The sequence below is a fragment of the Nicotiana tabacum genome, chromosome 9, assembly GCF_000715075.1.
Source record: "Nicotiana tabacum cultivar K326 chromosome 9, ASM71507v2, whole genome shotgun sequence".
In the NCBI taxonomy this organism is placed as follows: domain Eukaryota; kingdom Viridiplantae; phylum Streptophyta; class Magnoliopsida; order Solanales; family Solanaceae; genus Nicotiana; species Nicotiana tabacum.
Genome location: NC_134088.1, coordinates 78,948,976 through 78,958,981, shown reverse-complemented (window position 1 = coordinate 78,958,981; position 10,006 = coordinate 78,948,976).

Here is a 10,006-nt window from a genome sequence, read left to right as displayed (position 1 = left end):
ACAATTGATCATTGATGCCACACTGGTAAAATAAAGATGACTCCTTTACAAGTTTATTTTACGTTCCAAAATCACAAACAACTGCCTCACAGTCTTGTAGTATTCAACTTTCAACCATGTAGAAATCTATTCGCATTTTCCTAAAGTCCTCATGAACATTTCATCTGCTATTTCACTTCCAAAATTTTTGGTGAATATTCCTTCTAAACTAGCCCTCAAGTGAGTTACGAAACTCTTTGCATCAATCTTGGACTGGGTATACGTTAGTTCTATTCTCTCTACACTAAAACAACCATTTTTCTTCACCACTTTAGTCATGTCTGTATTAGACAAATTTTACCAAAGTTCAACACAAATTTACTTAATTAGTTAATGAGCCATCTTAATTATACATCGACAAAAATTTATCTAAAAGAGGCGAGTTTGGACACCAAATATAACTCAAAGTAACTAAATATTACTTGGAGGATACATGGTAAGAATTAGAGAATTATTTATATTTATTAAAAAAAAAGGAAATAAGGACACACTCTCCAATTTCTGTAAGTTATTGGAATGGAGTAGTAAACTCGAAAGCTTGATTGCAAAATTTTTAATGGTGATAAAAAGCTGTATTAAGAAGGGGGGAAAAAAAAGCAGTTGTTTAACAAAGGATCCGAAAGGCATAAAGTGGTCACCTTCAATATTACCTGCAATAGGGAGTTTTTGGTGTTGCTGTAGGCACCTTCACCATCCTTCATTGGGAAAGACTGTGCCATTATTGCCGCTAATAAAATACTCCCTCCGTTTCAATGTAGATGATGTAGTTTGACTCCACACGGAGTTTAAGAAAAAAAAAAGACTTTTGAAATTTGTGGTTTTAAAAACTTACGAGGTAAAAGCTTTGTGGGACCATGACATTTGAGTAGTTATAAAAGCTTCTTATTAAGGGTAAAATGAGTAAAATAAAGAGTTTAAAGTTGAATTATTTCCAAATTAAGAAATGTGTTATTTATTTTCGAATAGACGAAAAAAGAAAGTAATTCATCTAATTTGAAACGGAGAGAGTATTGCTTTTAATTTATTTCCTTTTCTTGACCTTCTCTTTTTGTCGCTCTTAGTTCTTGCTAACAGCCTTAATTTCCCAAAAGCTTGCAAATATAGATTAAGCAATTGCAGGGGATATATAACTTTGCACGCAAAGTCTTACGTGCAAAGATAGTAATGGTCATGTTACGTACAATGAAAACATAGATAAATATGTACTGGTGATCTTTGTAGCTAGGGGCGGATCCACCATGATATTATCTGGGTTCATCAGAACCCAATATTTTCGACGCGGAGCATAAATTTATGTATAAGAGTTCAATATAATTACAACAAAGAGTAAATATGAACTCATAACTTTAAAAATATAATGAGTTCAATGATAAAAACATTAAAGATTGAACTCATAGAGTTAAATCATGAATCCACCTCTATCGGTAGCATTAAGCATTAGTAACTAATACTGTGCTGGTATATCGGACCGTGCATAATAACTCGTGTCAGCTACACTTCTGAGTTGACTATATGCTAGGAGTGCTAATTAAGTGCAAAGTATTCTATATTTGGACTTGGAATAGAGAGGCAAGCATGCAACCTATATGTGTATGAGTTTACTCGTCCACCTAGAACTTTTTAGTTTTTTTTCCCTTTTTTATATTTGAAAATGGTAGAAATTCTTCTTATCGATTCATTTCCTAGCTTGTTCTCGAGTGATGATTACCAAAGAGTAACTAGATAAAATCTGGTAATGACAAGATTTAATTTAAATCATTTTATTTCTTATGTGTCTTAATGTGGGGATCTAGCTAAGCTAATTTTTAACTCTCTTTATATGTGAAGTCTTGTTATAAGAGAGTAAAGAAGAGTGGAGTTTTTGGCATCAAGATAGACCGTGAAACCTCTAAATATAACAAAAGAGTGATAACCAACATGTTAATTTGAGTGCCACCATGATTTACTAAAGAATTTGGTTCTTTACCGTATCCCTTAAACTTGAAGTAAAGTAAGCAGTAAAGTAAACACAGATTTTTACGTGAAAAATAACCCGGCTCAAAAGGTGCAAAAATAACGACCTACTACGTAAGATTTTCAACTTCAACTCCACTAGAACAATGAGCCAAAATGTATCAATTACAAGACTGTAATTCAATATTCTTCAGTACTCCTACTATGACTATTTGATTTACCAGTTACTCTAACTTGTAAAACAAACACTCACTCCAATTCATTAATTGTTTGTGACACTTGATTACAACTCAATTTTCTAAAACACATTCACTAGACTAACTCGAGAAGAATACAATACGGGTACTCGACTAGAGTGAACAATGTGTAATTCTTCAGTTGATGTGTAAAGGATGAATTCAGAAGTCCAAAATAGATAGTACTTAAACGCCCTAACTTTGAGTTCTTCTAGGAGTCCTATGCATAGTTAGCTTCTCGTTTGATAGGATTCCTACTATTCCAAGGACTCCACCAGTTTTGGGAATCTTGTCTCTCACTGATTTATTCGTATCTTATTGGCAACAACCCTTATCACATGCAGCAGCCTTTTTCCCCCCAAACTCGGATCTAGATAACTTTGAGATATAGTTATTGTCTTGCACAGACGCACAATCATCAACCAAAGGAGTTGGTCCTTTACTCTGAGGAGTTGGTTCTTAGAACAGTTAAGGAACTACGTTGAGGACCCGATTCTTTGAATCATTGCATTTAAACAAATTTTGTTAATCATCAAAATCTCAATACTCAACAAATTCCTCCTTTTTGATGATGACAAACTTTAATTTGTACACAGTAGAACCGGCTAATCACAACAAATACCATAGGCAGACATGCATATTCACAACCCCCCAACCTTATCTTTCCTCTTTTGGAATCATCGAAAAAAATAAAAAGATGTTAGACATATGAAGCACGGTTAATGTAAGATTCAAGGCAACAAAGGTCTAGCACAAGCTTAGGAATTATCAAGGCAAACAGACTAGGCTGAAGATCCAATATTATAAGAAGCATTAAAGAAGCACAAGAGAAGTCATTCAGTAGTGCCAAAAGAGCCCAAGGCCTTGTCTTAACCCATTAGAACAAAATAAACTAAACATACTGCAAGATAAACCGACTAAAACAAAAGAAAAAAAGTTAAAGCATTACTGGGATAGCAAAAGGAAACAAATGGCACTGGGAAGGAACATGTTCATAGGTGAGAGGTAGAGGGGGTCAATGCTTTCACAAGAGTGGCAATCTGTTGGGCATAAGCTTCCCTATCTATTCTAAGCTCTTCCCTAAGCTGCCCGGTTTCATTTCTCAGCCCATCATTGTATTCACGAAGCTTTGGAATTCTCTTCAACAACCAACTCCAACCTCTTACTGAGCTCTGCTGCCCTGATGCTCCCTGGTAGACTAGCAGATCCTGTAGATCCCGTAGCCTTGATATACTCATAGCCATACTACTTGAGGGTAACAACATCCAAAACATCATTGTGATTTCCAAACTTAATCTTAGGAAAGGCAATGTTGAGCTTGTCAAGCAACTCAATCAACATGAAGCCATAAGGCATAACATGTTTAGGCTTGGAAGTGTTTGCAACTCTTGCCATATGCTGAATAATTAGGCTAGGGATATTGGTAGGTCTACCAATGTCAAGCAGTTCCATTACAGCCATGTCCAACATGGTAGCTTCATGCCTTCTCTCAGACCTCTGAAGAATGCAAGAATTGACAAAATGAAACAACAGCTTGTGGAAGGGAGTCATCAGTTTTGTGCACCTTCTGAGGAGCATCCAGTTCAAACTTTTGAGAGAACTTTCTTGTGACCATAATTCCAGTGTCAACATCATTGTCTATGGCTGGCCACTTTTTCTTCAAGTAATTGTCAAATCCCAAATAAGAAATATTCAGAAGCATCCCCAGCTCCTCAGCATCAAACTCCATTTCAAACCCCCTTACATTACTTTTGACTACCTTTCCATCAAATTGGAAGTTTGCTGGAACTCCACCACAGTAGGAACACATACATGGGGGAAAGCTTTGACAAACATATGCTTTCATCCCTGCAGCTCAAGTTTTTCAACTAGTTGAGACATCCTCTTTTCATCAGTATTTGCAAGAATCCTCCCATTAAGCACTTTTCTGTTCCTGAACTCTGTGAGTCTATCAACTATATCTGGCACATTCTTTCTCTTCTTTCCTCTACTGGCCTATGCAGATGGGGTAGCAGTTTTTGTAGCTTTGGCAACCTTTGTCTTTGTGTAGAGGACTTTTCTGTCAAAGCATACTCAGACTCATCTTCTTTATCCAGCTCAACCACAGGTTCCATAATTGAAACTTTCTTCCTTGGATTCTTGGCACTTCTTGACTCCTTAATGATTTGTTCATCAACAACCTTTCTTTTACTCCTTGTAAGAGGAGTCTTGGCAGGAGGAGCCACTTCTTTCCTTGTTGGGACTGCTGACTTTGTTGCTTTCACATGAGTCTTCCTGGGTTTCTTCCCTACCTTTGACAATGGCAAGTCATCTTCATCACGGTTAAACTCTTCATCTCCGGTGAAAGGAGTTAACGAGGGACCAGGTTCTTGAGTCTTTTTATCTTCACGAGCGTCTTCTGAAGGGGCTATGACAGTGTTCCCAATGGTCATAGAGCCTTCAGATTTCTCATTCTCTCCCTCACTTTCTTCATCCATTCCTTCACTGTCACTTACCTTTTCTCGATCCTCACCCTCACTCTCAAAATTACCTCTTCTTTACTATTATTTTCTTCTTCTGCAGAAGTATTTACATGTTCACCTATCCTATCATCCGTATCGGTCTCCTTCTCTTCTCCAGAATCTACCTCATTATCACTCTTTCTTCATTAGCTATGTCTTGAGCATTATGCTCCTCATAATTGTCCACAACTCTTTCTTCTTTTTCACCTCCATTATCATCCTCATTCTCCGTCCAATTAAATGAAAGACCGTCAAATGCTGCCTTTTGCACTGGTTCTTTACTCCCGTCCCCCTCAACCACAGGAACCACAGTAGTGGTATCTACCTCTTTCTTTAGATTGTCAGTGCCTTTTTCTACAGTGAATTCCTCCACTTGTGGTTTCTCACTTATGGGTGGGAGAGTGTCTAAGGGTGCAACATCTATAGAGAATACCAAAACATCTAATTTTGAAGGAGGAATTTGTACCTGACTAGCAGTGGCTAGCACTGATTCCCCCCGAACCACAGCATCCTTGACCATTGTGTCTACTTAAGCATCAGGCACTACCTTGACATTCTTGACAAATTTTCTTGGAGTAGTCTTGGCATTTGTTGACTTAGAGGTAATTTTTGCAGAAGGTACAAATGCATGAGTGGTTAGTTTTGGAAATGGGGTACAGTGTAGGTGGGGATAGTGAGAGCAGCAAAAACATGGGATGGTGATGTAGATACAGTGAAGGATATCGATGGAGAAGGAGCAGGTGTTGGTGCGGGTTCACTTGATGGCTTGACACTTTTCTTTGATTTGGGCTTCATGTTCTTAAATAATTTGGCTTTAGAAGGGGTTTGGCTGGATTTAGGCATGGTGATTAGAGAAGAGATTTGATGAAGGAAAGAAAGAGAATTGGTTATTGATATTTGTTCTTGATTCTTGCTTAGGGTTTGAGAGAAATAGTGAGATCCGAGATACTTATCATAAGTGCATTTTAAAGATGTTACTCCTGATTTGACTGGAAGAGAGAAGTTGACCGAATTTAAGTTCTAACGGGACTCTTATAACGGTTAATTTGACTGTTAGGATTTCAGGAGTAATTGAACTCTAATTGCTCTAAGATCCCCCTTACTCTTTGACTAGAAGACAACTAGAAGTGATGCTAACGTGATTAGAAGTCTGAGCATAGCAATAATTTAGGCTATTAAGTCCCAGTTAATTAAGGCATGATGGCATGCACTTGAGTCAAAGAACCAACTCCTTAGTAGCTCCTTACTTATTTCTGCAATAAAGCTTCAGCACTTCACATTAGTATCATGTAACATAGTTATCAGCCATATTTTTTAAGCAGGTGTGTGCTTAATACAAGCACGAGTGTGAATCAAGCACATTGTACTTAACTATCTACATCTAATTATACCTTTTCTAGCCAATCATTGGGGTTTAACTAGTTGGAAGAATTGATTAGGCCTAGTTCTAGTCTGTTCCTTTCAAAGTGATCCCTACTCAGAGCTTTAGTAAAAATATCAGCAATTTGATCTTCAGGTTTACAAAAGTTAATTGAGATATTCCCCTTTTTAACATTGTCTATGAGAAAGTGGTGTCTAATGTCAATGTGCTTGGTTCTCATGTACTGGAATGGATTTTTAGCAATGTTTATGGCACTGGTGTTATCACAAAAAATGAGAACACAATCAACAAAAATACCATAGTCCCTTAGCTGTTGTCTTATACATAGCAACTAAGCATAGCAGGATGGTGCTGCCACATATTCAGCCTCAGCTGTAGATAAGGCCATTGAGTATTGCTTCTTTGTTCCCCAAGACACTAGACAAGAACCTAGAAAATGAGATGTTCCTGAAGTGATTTTTCTGTCAACATGAAAACCTGCATAGTCAGCATCAGCATAACTAACTAGATCAAAGTTATATCCTCTAGGATACCATAGGCATAGGTCAGGAGTCCCCTTGAGATATCTTAGTATCCTCATTACAGCCTTCAGGTGAGATTCCTTGGGATTTGCCTAAAATCTTACACACAGTCCCACATTGAATACAAAATCAGGCCTACTTTCTATGAGGTACAACAGTGAGCCAATCATTCCTCTATATATTTTCTGTTCAACATGTTTCCCTTCTTTATCATGGTCCAGTTTTGTTGCAGTGGCAATCGGAGTGTCAACGGACTTAGAGGAGTCCATGTTGAACTTCTTTAGTAGTACCCTGATGTATCTTTGCAGATGTATCATGGTTACAGTAGGCGTTTGCTTGATTTGCAACCCCAGGAAGAAGTTCAATTTACCCATCATGCTCACTTCAAACTCATTTCCCATCATCTCAGCAAATTTATTGCACTTTTCTTCATTAGTTGCCCCAAAGATAATGTCATCCACATACACTTGCACAATCAGAATATTCTTGCCTTTGCTTCTTAAAATAGAGTGTTGTGCACCTTTCCTCCTACAAAGTTGTAGGTTAAGAGGAATTTTGAGAGTATTTCATACCAAGCTCTTCGAGCTTGTTTCAGTCCATAAAGAGCATTATCTAGCTTGAACACACAGTCATGACATTCTTCTCTTTCAAATCCAGGAGGTTGTTTCACAAACACTTCCTCTTTTAGATAACAATTCAAGAAGGCACTCTTTACATCCATCTAATATAAGGTGAACTTCATGATTGCAACAAAGGCTATCAGTATTCTTATAGCTTACATTCTAGCTACAGGTGCAAACGTCTCATCATAGTCAATGCCCTCCTCTTGATTGCATCCATGAACCACCAGTCTGGCGTTGTTCCTTGTGATATTTCCTTGTTCATCTAGCTTGTTTCTGAACACCCATCTGGTACCTATGACAGTTCTATTCTTGGTTCTTTGTACCAAATTCCTTGCTTCTTCCAAACTGATTTAGCTCCTCTTTCATGGCTATAATCCAGTTTGGATCCTTTAGAGCTTCCTTGATGGTCTTAGGTTCAACCTGTGAGAGAAATGTTGTATGCGCACATAGATTTCTGAGAGAAGACCTAGTTTGCACTCCTGCATTTGGATCAGAGATGATGTTCTCAAGAGGATGTGAACTTTGATGTTTCCATGGTCTGATCTGTATACCCAGAGAAGATTCACCCAAGAAGTGACCCAAAAGAACAGGTTCAGTAGGTGTGGCTTCATCAGTCTGGTTAGTAGTCAGAGTAGTTCTCGGTTCTTCTTGTTCCTCGTGATCACTGTCAATTTCCTTGTGGTCTTTGGATCCATCTTCATATTAAGGTTCAGATTCCTTTGTAACTTTATCACCAGTGTGTCCTATGTCTTAATCTTCATCCTGCAAACCTTTCTCAGCAAAATTGTTAGATTCATTAAAGATAACATGAATATTTTCTTCTACGCACATAGTTCTTTTATTAAAAACTTTATAGGCCTTACTATGTGGAGAGTAACCTAAGAAAATTCCCTCGTCACTTCTGTCATCAAACTTTCCTAGAGCTTCTTTTCCATTATTATGCACAAAACATTTACACCCAAATACTCTCAGGTGAGTGATGTTGGGTTTTCTTCCTCAAAGTAACTCATAGGGATTTTTCTCAAGAATGGGTCTGACCATGCATCTGTTCAGCAGGTAACATGCAATATTGACTGCCTCATCCCAGAAGCTCTTAGGCAGTCCACTAGCCATCAATATGGTCCTCCCCATATCTTCTAGGGATCTATTCTTTCGTTCTACAATCCTATTTTTTTGTGGAGTTCTAGGTGCAGAGAAATTATGGTCAATACCATGTGAACTACAGAACTCAAGGAATTTGGAATTTATAAACTCAGTTCCATGGTCTGTTCTTATACTTAATACATTGCATCCTAATTTTTATTGAATCATCTGACAAATAGACAGAAAACATCAAAGGTTTCATCTTTAGATCCCAAAAATAGAGTCCATGTATACCTAGAGAAGTCATCTACAATCACAAAAACATACCTCTTACCTCCTCTGCTCCTCACTCTCATTGGTCCATATAGGTCCATGTGAAGGAGTTCCAGAGGTTTAGAGGTACTAACGACCTTTTAAGATTTAAAAGATGACCTTACATATTTCCCTTTAACACATGCATCACATACCTTGTCTAAGGAGAACTCAACTTTTGGTAGACCAAGGACCAAGTCCATTGCTGCCAACTTGTTGAGTTGAGAAAGACTGGCCTCCCTCTCTTCTTTCTATAAAGAATTCTCAAAAAAGGATGACCTAGTCTTCTATGCCATAGTAATGGATCATCTTCCACTATACTTAAGCATGTGTGCTCACTCCGGGGAAGTGACATAATCGATATCTTGTTAACATTATTATGTCTCTTACCTTTTAACACAACTTTATCAATATCAAGCTTAGTGACAGTGCAGATTTTGGAATTGAATTTTATTCATTTCCTTTGTCACACATTTAGGAGATGCTAAAAAGATTGTGTTTAAGGCCTACCACATAATACACATCTTCTATAGCATGAGAGAGTGAATAAGGCCTTCGTTCTTAAAGCATCTAGAAAGATGGATCTGACAATGATGATCCTAACCTAGCAATGTTTGCCAAGTTCAAGAAGTTTACGAAGAACTCCAAACATGCATCTAAGAGAGAGGCCCCTGGTAACCATAAGCAGATCAACAAAGCTAATTATGATGGGTGCTACAAGTGTAGCAAGCTAGATCACATGGCCAAAGAACGGCCCAATGTGGAAAAATGAGTGGAGGAAAGAACGAGTTGAAAAGGAGAGACGGTAGAAGATGAGAGAAAATGGTTCCAACAAAGGAAAATTCCTAGGTAAAGGATTCCTTGAAGCAATGAAGCAGGCCTTCTACGAAGCATATGAGGACAGTGGAAGTGATAAAGAGGAAGAAAAGGAGGATGAGGCTATAAGTCTCTATGCTGTAATTGATGATACCATATTGTGGCGACAGAGTCTCCAGTACAGCTTGGAATGCACATTGGAAGACATCTTTTGTTTGATGGACAACAGTATGATGAATGGAAGCTACATATGGATACATTTCTTCAGTCCACCGACTTTTACCTATGGGTAATTTTCAGTCATAGACCAATTCTCCCTAACCAAAATGGATGGTGAAGGTAACAATTGCAACAAGAGAGAAGAGGAATACGATGATGAAGATGTCAGCTAGTCCAGAAAAATGCTAAATCAAAGGACCTGCTCTGCAGAAGCTTGTACAAAAACATTCTTTACAAATTGTCCTCTTGCACCTCTTCCCATGATATATGGAGGACTTTGGAAGCTGACTTTGGAGATGAAAACATTGAAGTCACACTGATG